Here is a 12,640-nt window from a genome sequence, read left to right on the forward strand (position 1 = left end):
GTGAGATCCATTCTCTGCCGCAAAGTGTATCGAAATCTTCTTGGACAACATACAGATTCAGGCGCCGCTTAGTCCTCCCCATTGATGCGGTTACTACAACCCTACCCATGCAGTTCACTCTATGCCCCGTGTAGCTTGTAAATCGTCTGTCTGTTTTTAATAATCTAAAATTCGGTTTTATAGTGCGAAGAGTTTTATAATTAATAATGGCGCATGGGGCACCCGTATCAAGCTCCATCTGTATTTGCTTTCCATCGATATTTACGTGAAGCATTTTTCTGTCTACTGCTTTACATACCTTAATGTTGTTCAGCTGCTGAACTGGTTCGAGCTCATCCTCTGAAATCTGATCTAGTTTTGCCTTGCACACTTTTGCAATGTGGCCCAATTTTCCACACGAAAAACATTTGGAGCTACTGAATTTGCAGTCTTTTCTGCTGTGTTGCCCCCACATCCGTAACAATTTGCGGATTTTTCTTTTGGCTTCTTGGTCAACTTTTCAGCATTTGCATTTCTTTTTGTTTTGACTGGTTCGTATCCCAGTTTAAACGTTGGTTCACTTGGTTGTTCCCACTCTGTACACTTCAGATCTGTTGTTGCACTTTGTGTTAGTTCGATTGTGTGCGCAATTTCGTATGCCTCAGTAAAATTGTTTGGTTTTTTACTTATAACCTCATTGCAAATATAGCGTGACTCCACGCCATACAGTAACTGCTCTGTTAACATCCTATCCAAAAAGTCGCCATATTCACAATATGCAGCGCCCTTTTTTAAACGAAGTGCGTACTCGGCAATCGATTCGCCTTTTTCTTGCTTACTTTGTCTAAATTTGATACTTTCAGCATACTTGTTCCGTGAGCCATCAAAATGGCGAATTAACACGGTTTTTATTTCATTGTATTTCAGCGAGTCAGTCGTCTTTGGGCTAACAAGTATTTTTAGTGCGGCGTTCAGCTCTGCCCCCATATGCACGAGTACTAATTTGTGTTGTTCCTCTTCTGGAACTTTGCTCAGCTGTAAGGCCCAATCTACGCGTGTGAAAAAATTCTGCACTGGGGATTTGTCTTCTGACTTGTATTCTGCAATACTAAACGGTGGCGGTTTGGTTGCTGCCCGCTGATTTGCATTTGCCCCAGCACTGTGGGACGCCCCCTCTACAGCCTCGCGAATTGCCCCTGCCAATGCATCCATCACCCTCTTCAAATCTTCCGGTGTGAGGCTCATCTTTTTAATCCCACTTTTGACACCACTTTTGTGTATGTATATTTACTAAGTTTATTTAATATTAGTGAATATGAACATTTCGATATAAAATGTGTTGAGTTAATACTAAAGAACAAAAAAGAATAAGCAAAAACAGAGTTGCCAAAATGATAGTAAATTAATTCAGTGTGTGGCGTTACCACTTCGTTTCATACATAACAAAAGGACTTCAAAATTGATTCCAAAAAGTGGTCAAAAAATGCTTTTCAGTTTTGGATCATCAAAAGTATTCATATTTGATTATTTCTTTTGTTCAATTGTATGATAACTCATTATTTAGTCAGAAAGAGTAATCAAATTGTATTTATATGTATGGAAATTGAAAATTTAATCATCTAAATGCTGAGTGGGGGGCGGAAAAGTAAATATAAAACTAGAAAAAATTAAGTAAGACTTGTTAAACTTCGCTTACGTATATTTATAAAGTGGTTTCACAATTTTTTTTGCCTTCTGTGATTTGAATGTCTTACGATGACCAGGAGATTTGCTACGTCATGTATTTGTAGTTTCTGTGCTCCCTACACTACCTGTCTCATCTTTATCTTCATCAGTTTCTTCACTGGCGCCTAACGAATTTACGGTAGTATTTGCTGGAATTTCCCAATCGTTGGCTGAATATGGTTGTGGTGGCGTAAATGTTGATGTAGGTAGCACGGTTGGTGGTTCTCCGGTATTGCTTCGAGTTGTTTCTTAAATAATATCATTTTTTCGTATATCATCGGAGACCATTGATAGTTCTGATTTTCTTTGCAAAGTATTGTGGCGTCTCCGTTTATGTTGTGAAAATAATAAGCAAAAGCGCAAAAAGTGAAGTGCCAGCTGTAGGGCGGTCTCTTTTGGAGAAGGGGTTGGCGGACCATGCTGGGGAATATATAATGTCAAATGTTGCCACTAATATTTTAAAAGGAAATATTTTGCAAGCATGGCGGGAAACTCGAAAATTTGTAATTTTCAGAAAAACAAACTTAGTATTTTTTGTTAGTTATGTTGTCTTCTATGACCCAGTTAGTGATATTGTACGAATTCGATATCACTACATGTTATGTAGGTTAGGTTAGGTTGCGAGGGCTGAGCTGGACACTATTGGTAACAGCTCACTACTTAGGCCACCAATGGGCCCATTGTAATACCCTATACGGCCTCACAGGGGACCCCTACCATGCCTAAAGGGGGTCAAACCACTTCGTGGAATTTATATTTTCTAGAGCCTTTACTTCATAGCTAGAGACCTCAGCAAGGTCATGTAGAAAAGCTTTACCAAGGATGGCCAACCTACGCCTGGCTGTCTGAGAAAATAAGCACGCGTTTACCATCCTTAGGCAAATACCCGAGATGATTCACAGCCCTGTGTATTGCCAGCATCTCCGCTTGGTAAACACTACAGTGATCTGGTAGGCGAGAAGAGACCTCTAGAACCAGATCCGGTGAAAAGAGGCCTGCTCCCACCTCCCCGTCAAGCTTAGAACAATCCGTGAATAAGTTGATGGCACCCGGTACCGTATGGTACATGTTATGTATTGGACCTAGAAAGTTTAAAGTAGTAATATCAAAGCGTCCCTGAGATGGTCGGGCTAGTATCCAAAAGGTGCTTGTCACAGAAACGTGCTGGATCTATATGCGGCAAAGGTTCACCTACATCGATAACACTGCCCCAAACTTTTGGGGAATGTCTTTATCGCTACAAGAAGAAATGTGTGTTGTAGTGCTAATTGAACAGTGTGTTGCAGATTCTAACTCTTCCCTGTTCTCTATGGAAGAGTAGTTGTATTGGTTTTAAATGAGCACCGCACTTAGGTTCTAATCTCGCTAAGATGATGGTTTTAACATGCACAACTTTTGTTTTAACAATGCTTGTCAGGTAAAATTTGGGCTTAAGTGCAGAATACATACATTTGTCAAATTAAAAAAATTTATATGAGTATCGGTAGTGGTGTTTATGGTGAGATCAACCGTATAATTTTTTTTTGGTGCAAATAATAACTATAGGGTTAATTCCACGTCAAAAGGTAAATTTAAAATTTTTTTAAAACAAAATATCTTTGAAACTATTGACTCAATCTTGAAAATTGCAATGTCTTTAGATGGGTAATAAAACAAGGTTTTGTTTGATAATACATCTATATTTAGAAGAAATTTCTATAATAAAATTATGTTTTTATGGGAAAATGATTGCTTACTTATCATAAATCGAATAATAAGTCGAAAAAATGTGTTATTGACAAAATACTTTAATACTACCGTGTTGAAGATAATTTCATTACCTTTAATTTGGTATATATATCTTTTTATTAGAAGGTATAACTTGATTATTTAGGGGCGAAAAACAAAGAAGGTGTCATATGAGTTCAATTATTTGTATCGATGTAGGTATATATATATGATGTTATTTATGTATGTATGGGTTTATGCATTTTTTTAATTAATTGCAAAAATACATAATGTATAACATTGCTAATTTTTTGTTACTAAAATATACATCAAAGATAAACTATTTAAAAATTTGCATTCGTGAACGAGCTGATATTACCTTATAACTCTTATGTTTATTGTTATGTTAGCCGATCCAACACAGGCTGCGCCATGCACAGTAATTCTGCGTAGGACACCTTTCTGCATAGGCGGCCTTCGGCCGCGCTTATAAAAAATAACCCTGTGCTACGCGATGTCAAGTCCGGGTGTGTGGTATAACCGTGGCTACCACCACGGTGATGTCCTTCTGCGTAATTCACCCTTCTGCTTTATATATTCACAAAAATCTGCGCAGAAGGGTGTACTACGCAGAAGGACATCACTAAGGCGGTAGCCACGGTTATACCACACACCCGGTATTTTTATAAGTTATTTTTCGATTTTTTAATTTTTTAAATCTATCCACTAGTTTCGGAGATATTTTGATTTGAAAAATTTTTTTGACATGGAATTACCCCCAAACCTTTCATTTGCACCAAAAAAGAAATATACCGTTGGAATCAGCATAGAAATCTCTATAAAGTCCGATTTTTTATTTTTTGTTTTGACAAATGTATGTATTCTGCACTTGTTCCAAATATTTTTGTAACTTATACTTTTGTTATATTTAGCTCTAAAACAGTTGAAACAATGTGCCAGATTATATGTAAAATAAAACAAGGCCTAATTCAAATACTTTGAAAAAATATACATAAATAACTAAAATGGTACACGTACTTCAATTAGATTCTCCCACAGTTATTTTTTCCAATTCTCCATCTATATATCCGTCGATTTCTTTGAGTGCTTTAGCACTATGCTCAGTACGTGTTAATAGTTCATTCGTGAAGTAGTCTCTCAATATATTTGCCTTCTCTTGTGTTAGACGACCTTGTGCATATGAAAGTTCCAGCTCATGTGCCAAGTATGGTCCTCCAATGCCACAATTTGCATTGAACCGGGCAAAATTGTGGGTATACATTGACCAGTAGGGGGTGGTGTTGAGGGCGCAACAAATACATCAGGTATTTCAGCTATTAATTTTCGACCAAAATCCACGATTGGCTGTAAATTCAAACGCAACACGGCGATTATCTCTTCACGTATGGCTTTGCGCTCTGTATATGTTAGGTTAATCGTTTCGCGCAAGTCTTTGAAACCTAAATTAATAGACAACATTGAAAATTTGTGGCTGTGTCGTGCTTCTGGGAACTCGATATTTACTTACCTAATAAACAATCATCTCCACCGTTACCGCCTCCATTCAATTGCAAATAATTGTTGACATCAAGCACTTTAAGTGCTTGCTCCACATTTTCTCCACTATCTGGTAAATCTAATTTTTTCATTCTTATTTTCTGCAAGTTATCCAGTACTAGACGAAGCTTTCTGATTTTATGCAATTCGCTATCACGTTTCAGTTCCATTTGTTTACGAGCTTCTGCATTCAAAATGCTTAATGTTTCATTTGAATCCGACATGACTTTTTTGACGGATTCGTTTGACGAAATTTGTTGCCTTGCAGGATATTTTGCGCCTTTTGCGCTAATGAAGAATATGTACTATAAGGTTATGTTGCGAATAGAGTGGAAGGCATTGTTTACAAGTTTACAATGCTTTTCTGTCAGTTTATATGTTTATATTTTTAAATATCCCGTTTTCTGTGTGGTAACCAGCTTTACCGACTGTTGTGTCCACCATGGTCGATGAGGCAGTAATTTATATTCAGCACTTTTGACAGTTTTGTCCATGGCAGAACCAGGAATAGGTGACTGTCGGAAATCAGCTGATTGGTACTTTTTAAATATAATTTTACTCTATAAGTACTTAACTGCATAATTCCTTAGAACATTTATTTTAATGTTATGATGAATTTATTAACTATGCCATGATCTCTTAGTGTGCCTGAACATAGGTTATGTGAAAAGTACGGACACCAAGGAATCGTGTGTGGTATTTAATATATAAATCACTATTTAATAATAATCACTATTTATTTTTATAAAATATTTTTATTTAACCGCTGCTAAAAATATGTTACAAAACGTTTTTAAATATTTCAACCGAATGAAAACTTTTTTTAATGCGCCTAAATGTATGCGTCAATATTTTTTTATTTTTCACAAAATAAAGAAAATTTTTGAAAATTGAAAATCAATATTGAAACTTAAAATATTGATAACACATTTAAAAATTACAAGGTTCAAAGTAACTAAAATACAAAGTGTAATAAAAATAATAAGAACCCTACATTACTCTATTTTACAATTGAAAAATAAAAATTAACAAGAACAAAAAAATTCAATTTATTTAAAGTAGGTACATTTAAAGTTGAATATAAATAAAAAAAAAACAACAATTAACTAGCACAGCAGCTACAGCACCTCGTTTATATGGACTGCCAAAAATTCATAAGCCAGACTGTCCCTTACGTCCGATTGTCTCGTCTATCAATGTTCCATGTTATCACTTGTCCAAATACATAGGAACAATTCTCATGTCGTTGATTTCCACCGAATATAACATTAAAAACTCGTTTGAGTTAAAAGAAAGACTGCAAAATTTAACTATAGGTGATGATGAATTGTTAGTGTCGTTTAATGTCGTCTCGTTATTCACTAATATACCAACAAATATGGCCTCCAAAATAATAATGCAAAAATGGGATGAAATAAAGGAATATACGAATATACCTAAGAGCAAGTTTCACAATATTTTAGAGTTCTGCCTAAAAGACAACAATTATTTCGTGCACAACAACAACATATATACACAAACATATGGAATGCCTATGGGCAACCACCTTTCCCCAACCATTGCCAATATAATAATGGATGACGCGCTTTCACACACTTTTATTGAATTACAGAAACAACACAACATACAAATAAAGTTCCTAGTCAAATATGTAGATGATATTTTCGCCATCATCCCAAGAAAAGACACAAATACTATATTAGATGTGTTAAATAGATATCATAATCGACTAAAGTTTACGATCGAAAAAGAAGAAAACAACAACATCCCCTATCTAGACACACGGATACACAGGCTCAATAACAAACTAATATTGGATTGGTATTCGAAACCAACCTCTTCTGGGCGCCTCATAAACTTTATATCCTCACAGCCTTTCAAATACAAAATAAATACGGCGAAGAACTTTATAGACAAAATATTATCTATCAGCCATCAAAGTTTTCATGACGCAAATATTAGGAAAATTAAATTGACGCTTAAAAAGAATAATTATCCAGACCATATCATATCAAATTTAATAAATCAGAAACAAATGGAAATAGAAAATATAGCCCAAAAAACACAGTCTTCAGATACAAATAACCAGACAAAGCGATACTTCAGTGTCACTTACATTCCTAGGCTCACAGAAAATTTCACACATGACTTGACAAAAACATCAAACACAAACACTACACTAGCATACAGGTCAAACTGCACTTTGGCAACGTGCTTTACAAAAACAAAAACACCCATAGATCTCCAACAACGTAGCAATGTAGTTTACGAAATTCATTGTAAAGGGAATAAAGAAGATAGCTGCAATAAGGTCTACATTTGGACCACAAAGCGGGCGCTCGGCACGCGGGTAGCTGAGCACGAAGCAGACATACGTAAACAAAAACAAAGCACAGCTTTGGCACAGCATGCAATAGAAAACAAACACACAGCTGATTTTGAAAACATAAAAATAATAGACACCGAAAGGAGAGAAAAAGCGCGTTACACCTTAGAAAGCCTAAGAATTTTGCAGAAAAGAGGAAACACAATAAACAAAAAAGAAGATACAGACAATATCGCCGCCGCGTACCTATTATGTTTGTAATTTAATTTTTAGTATGACAAGTTTACCGCATGTAGGTGGTATCGATTTTTTGTACTTTATTAACTTTCCGCAATATTCAAATGTTTTAAATGTTTAAATGTTTTAGTAAAAATTGTGTTTTTCGTTAATCATTGTAAGTAAGAAAAATTTTGTGCAATCAATATTTATTTGCAATATTTCAAATATCAAATCTATATGTATCTGATTGTGTTCTTTGTTGTTTTATTAAATAAATACAGTGTCACGCTCCTGAAGATGCCAAGGAAATTTGGCGAAACGTCGAGCTGAAAGGTGGAATAATCTTTATTCTTATTTTTATTTGCACCCAACACAATAGATCTGCGTAGCTTAAAATATACATAAATATTATCCAAACAGATCGGAAGAAAATTATATATAAATATTGTAATAATAAAAATCGTGCACTTTCGTAAACCTATGAACATTAAAAAAAGAAACCAATTCAAAATTCATCTTTCAACGTTGTTATGGAATCGCATTTTCGGTGGAAGCAGTAAGGAAGGCGGTCGGCATGATGTGGTGGTGTACAGTGGCTAGTCATTGTCGGCTGGGGCGGGTCCTTGCCAACCTTACTGTTCCTGCGACATAAACAGAAAAAAAAGTCATATCATGCCTTAAAAAAACTCAGCTGTCAGATTCAAAAAAAAAACCACAGAAGCGCAGAGACCGACTCAAAACGCTTATAAATTCAAACTTAAACAACATCCGGCCGAACCGGATGTCACGGAGAGACCGTTCACATTCAAATTCAAAAAAAAAAATTTAACGCAACAAAAAAAAAATTTACCGAACCGGAAATGACCGGTTACAACAAGTTCAAAATCAAAATCAAAAAAAACGCTGAAAAATCAAAATACAATTAAAAGGAAAAGGGCCGAATATAACTAGGGGGCTCCGCGGGTGTTGTTGCGACGCCCGGTGCTTGTACCCACCCTCAAATCCATGGCCACCGACGCACCTAATTTTCGGTGGCCCCTTACCTGGTAACCCTACGTGCCTTCTAAATGAACCAGAACACCAGCATTCCCATTTTATTCAAATTTCATTATTATTAACGTATGTATGCTACAAAAAAATTTTACGGTAGTACATGTTTCTTAACCAGGGCTACCGCCTAGGCTCCAAAGCCAAAACAAGGCTGCTTATAGCATCGTCCCAAGACAACTTCAGAACGAGAAAAAAAATGTTGAACTACGAGCAGCTATTTACGCTATGAAAATGTATGTATGTAAGTGCGTGTAGCATATAAAGGGAGAGAAAAAAAAATGATCCAACAGTTCCCACTTTATTGGGCCGAAATTGAAAACGAAATCTAATATGAATATTTAAATCTGGCTAAGTTTGTCCTGTTGGGGGTTCCTTTCTTTTCTCTTACTTTTGCTCGTAATATTTCAAGCTATACCTATATTTATGTCACCCCCTTTTTTTTGATAAGGGTTATAAACACTTGGTGTGAGAAAAAAAAAATGTAATTAAATGTGCTTATGGATAGTAAATATACTACATACAAAGTAAAAATTTGGTTTAATGCCCTTTTTTTTTGTTATTCACAAAACATATTTTAGGGCTATGAAGTTTGGATACAAATTCCGATAATTGGGACCCCTTACAAAATTATTATGTTGTTGTAGTAGAACTTATTTTGAGTTTAACAAAATATCAAATTGGTATAACGCATAGTATAATGACACTAATATGTAATATGTACTAAGAAAATTTGTTATAAAAGCAATTAGGATTAAATTTGGGGTAAATCATACTCCTCGAAGAAATTGTTTCACATATTCAAGTAAAACGTAAACTTTTAAATCCATAGTAAATCATACTCATCAACGAAATCGTTTTACATATTCGAGTAAAACGTAAACTTTTAAATTTATAGTAAACTTAACGTAATCGTTTTACATGCTCAGGTAAAACGTGAACTTTTAAATTTATATTAAATTTAACGAAATCGTTTTACATGTTCAAGTAAAACGTGAACTTTTAAATTTATAGTAAAATTAACGAAATCGTTTTACATGTTCAAGTGAAACGTAAACTGTTTTGCATTTACCAGTCAGTGCTGGTATTGTTTTTTTTTTTTTTTTCTTGCTTCTAAGTTAATTAAACCTCTTTAACTTAACTTTACGTTACGTCTACTTTTTTAACTTTACTACAAGTGGATTCTGCTTGTTCTCTTTAACTTAGGTATATGCATGTATGTATGTATTACATGTTAAGATTCTATACTAGGGTTATAGCCTTAAAATTGAATATGTTTGTATATTAATACTATATGTTGTTGCAGAGTCAAAAGAAAATGAAAGAACAAGGTTGAGGCTACAAATACGTATATATAGTCAGTATCGGAATGAACTCACCGCTTTAACCGCTGATATTCGTTGTCGTAATCGAGATGGCCGCAGGCCTAGGTTCGCTGCCCTGCGGTTGTTGTTGTAGCTGGTATTGTTACGCTGGTATCGTTGTAGCCTGAATGGTCGTGGCTGATAAGGTTGCGGCTAGTATGGTCGTAGCTGATAATGTTGCGGCTAGTATTGTTGTAGCCGGTATGTTCGTAGCTGATAAGGTTGCGGCTAGTATTGTTGTAGCCGGTATGGTCGTAGCTGATAATGTTGCTAGTATTGTTGTAGCCGGTATGGTCGTAGCTGATAAGGTTGCGGCTAGTATTGTTGTCGGTGGTACCGCCTGCTGTTGGTGTTAACATTAGTGGCCGCAGGCCTATGGTCGCGGTCCCGCTACGTGCGTTGCAACTGGTGGTGGCGGTACGTCTGGTGGTTTTTGCGCCCGTGGCTGGCGCTAATGAAGGGGTTGGGGGAGGTACTACCGATGGTGATGCCCGTGGTAATAGTAGGCGCCGTTGGTGGTGGTTGGCGCTTTGGTCCGAGGTAACCGAATGACCCTGGTGGCGATAAACCTTCGTGCTGGCCTTTGCGAGCCGGATGACTTGGCCATTTTGACGTTAGTTGTATTACGCGGCAGCGTACTGCTGGCCCTGGAGGCGGAGGTGGTGTCGGACGCTTTTCCGCAGGTGGTAGTGTTCTTCGTAAACGTAGAGGAAGGGGTTTATCTCACTAGGTGTGACTGTGAACACCGACCTACATTCAACTGGATCTTGAGTCAACACAACACAACCGGTGTAAGGTTTATTACCACCCAAAAATAGACGCGTAGAAACGAGATTTGTCGGAATGAACGGTTTCGGTGCTTTGCGCTATCGACTCCTTCCTAGTTTCTGGGCATTTACCTGTTTACGCGCACAGCCGGCGAGAGTGTTTTGTGATTAGTTGAGTATCGGGAGGCGCAGTTGAAGTGAGCAATAAAGTTACTGAAGCAGTATATTAACTGAGCTTGACGCCTTTGCTGTTGAAGTTGTGTCCCTAGGTGTTATATGATCCCTTATATATAATTTCAGGGCCAACAAAAATTTTGCTCAAGCAATTTACCAACCTTCCTCCTTTTTTTCTTGCCGGAAACTCATAGCAATTTTCGCTAGTGATGGCCGGTCTGTTTTTTTCCTTGTTTTTCGATACTTTTTATCGCAACTTTCGCCCCATCACTAGGTGTGCTCGCGCGAAAACGCTCCCAAGTGGACCGTAACCGTAGACCGTAGCAGCAGACCCTAACAAACCTGCTTCGGTTTGAAGACCTGGCGATGAAGCGAACAGGAAACCGGATCCGTTGTGGAAAGCCACTGCCAGGGGCCTCCGATGCCAATTAACGTGGGGCACGACTCACCCCTGAGATAAGAGTCTCAAAGTCCTACTACGAAGCTTGCCGGGCAACATAGGTTCATCAAAAAAAACTAAGTCAAGTTGGGAATTAATTCTGTTTCCTAGTTTAAAAGGGCTTTGCGGCAATTAGACATTTGTTATGGAGAACTCGTCAAAACTCCGAAAGATGATTTCTAGTGGTTATCGCTCCCACCGGAATGCAAAACAAAAAAAAAAGGTGTAGACATTTTGATCTGGAGAACTCGTCCAAACTCCGAGGGGCTAGTCCGACCTAAGCGTGGGCTGCCAGGGGGTTCACGGTCCTTGGTGAGTACGCGTGTGAACCTCCTATGAGGTCAGTGCTCGGGGAGAATACTGGGCGAGATGTCCCCGACCGCCAAAACGCCCAGACAAAAAAGAGGTCCAATTGGTAGGTATATAAAAAAAAGTCAAATTGTAATTTGGCAAAGAAACGTTCCTTCTGGATCATTTCGGACGAGTGTCCGAAGGGTGAAAGCGACCTATCAATTTCCCGTTTAGGTCTTCGAGATCATACAGTGCATTGCCTATTTTTCGAAGCACGCGACACTTCAGGTATTTTGGTAGGAATTGGGCGTTAATGCCCTGTTTGAAGTTACTTAAGGCAAAGTTTCTCCGAAAAACTTCCTGACCTTCCTTATAGTTGACTTGCCTAGAGCGTTTGTTATAGGTGGTTACTCCCCTATCCTTGGCCTGATCTAAATTTCTACGGATCTGCTCACGAATATTAGTCAACTCGTCAGCTAGGCTTACTACCGTAACCTGGTCTTCCCGAAGGCTGCCGAGTTTCCCTAAAATGTTGTACGTTGAGGCATGTTGGACCATATTTTGGCCATATAATGCAAAGTATGGAGAACACTGAATCGCCGTATGAAAATCACTTCTCAAAACTGATAAAATCTCGGGTATATGCTTATCCCAATCGGTATGGTCAGGTTTATCTTTTAGAAAAATCCTAATCTTCGAAACAATTTCTCTATTAACGCGCTCGGATGCATTCGCTTGAGGAGAATATAACCCCGTCCTCACGTGCGTCACCCCGTAATTTGCAAAAAATTGGTTCATTTCCTTCGAGATAAACTGTTTACCATTGTCACTGTGAATAACCTCAGGGACCACTACAGCCGGAAAAATTTCTGAAGCGAAGTAATTTATAACGTTTACAGTGGTGGCTCTCTGCATGGGCTTTAGCCAAACGTATTTTGAAAAATTGTCTAGTACTATGAAAAGAAATTGATTTCGCCGCTTAGATCTCGGATACGGCCCTAGGAAATCGCAATATAATCGCTGAAATGGCCTCTCGGATGCAAAG

The 12,640-nt window shown here is 37.6% G+C and overlaps 2 pseudogenes; both read right to left on the reverse strand.

Moving 5' to 3' along the window:
• The window catches only part of LOC137241857 (polycomb protein esc-like), a 41,063-nt pseudogene extending 38,581 nt beyond the window's left edge, over window positions 1-2,482 (reverse strand).
• A 1,750-nt stretch (window positions 2,483-4,232) lies between these two features.
• On the reverse strand, window positions 4,233-5,411 carry LOC137242755 (augmin complex subunit dgt2-like; annotated as a pseudogene).
• Between the last annotated feature and the right edge of the window lie 7,229 nt (window positions 5,412-12,640).

This window comes from Eurosta solidaginis, chromosome 2 (genome assembly GCF_040869045.1).
Source record: "Eurosta solidaginis isolate ZX-2024a chromosome 2, ASM4086904v1, whole genome shotgun sequence".
Classification (NCBI taxonomy): domain Eukaryota; kingdom Metazoa; phylum Arthropoda; class Insecta; order Diptera; family Tephritidae; genus Eurosta; species Eurosta solidaginis.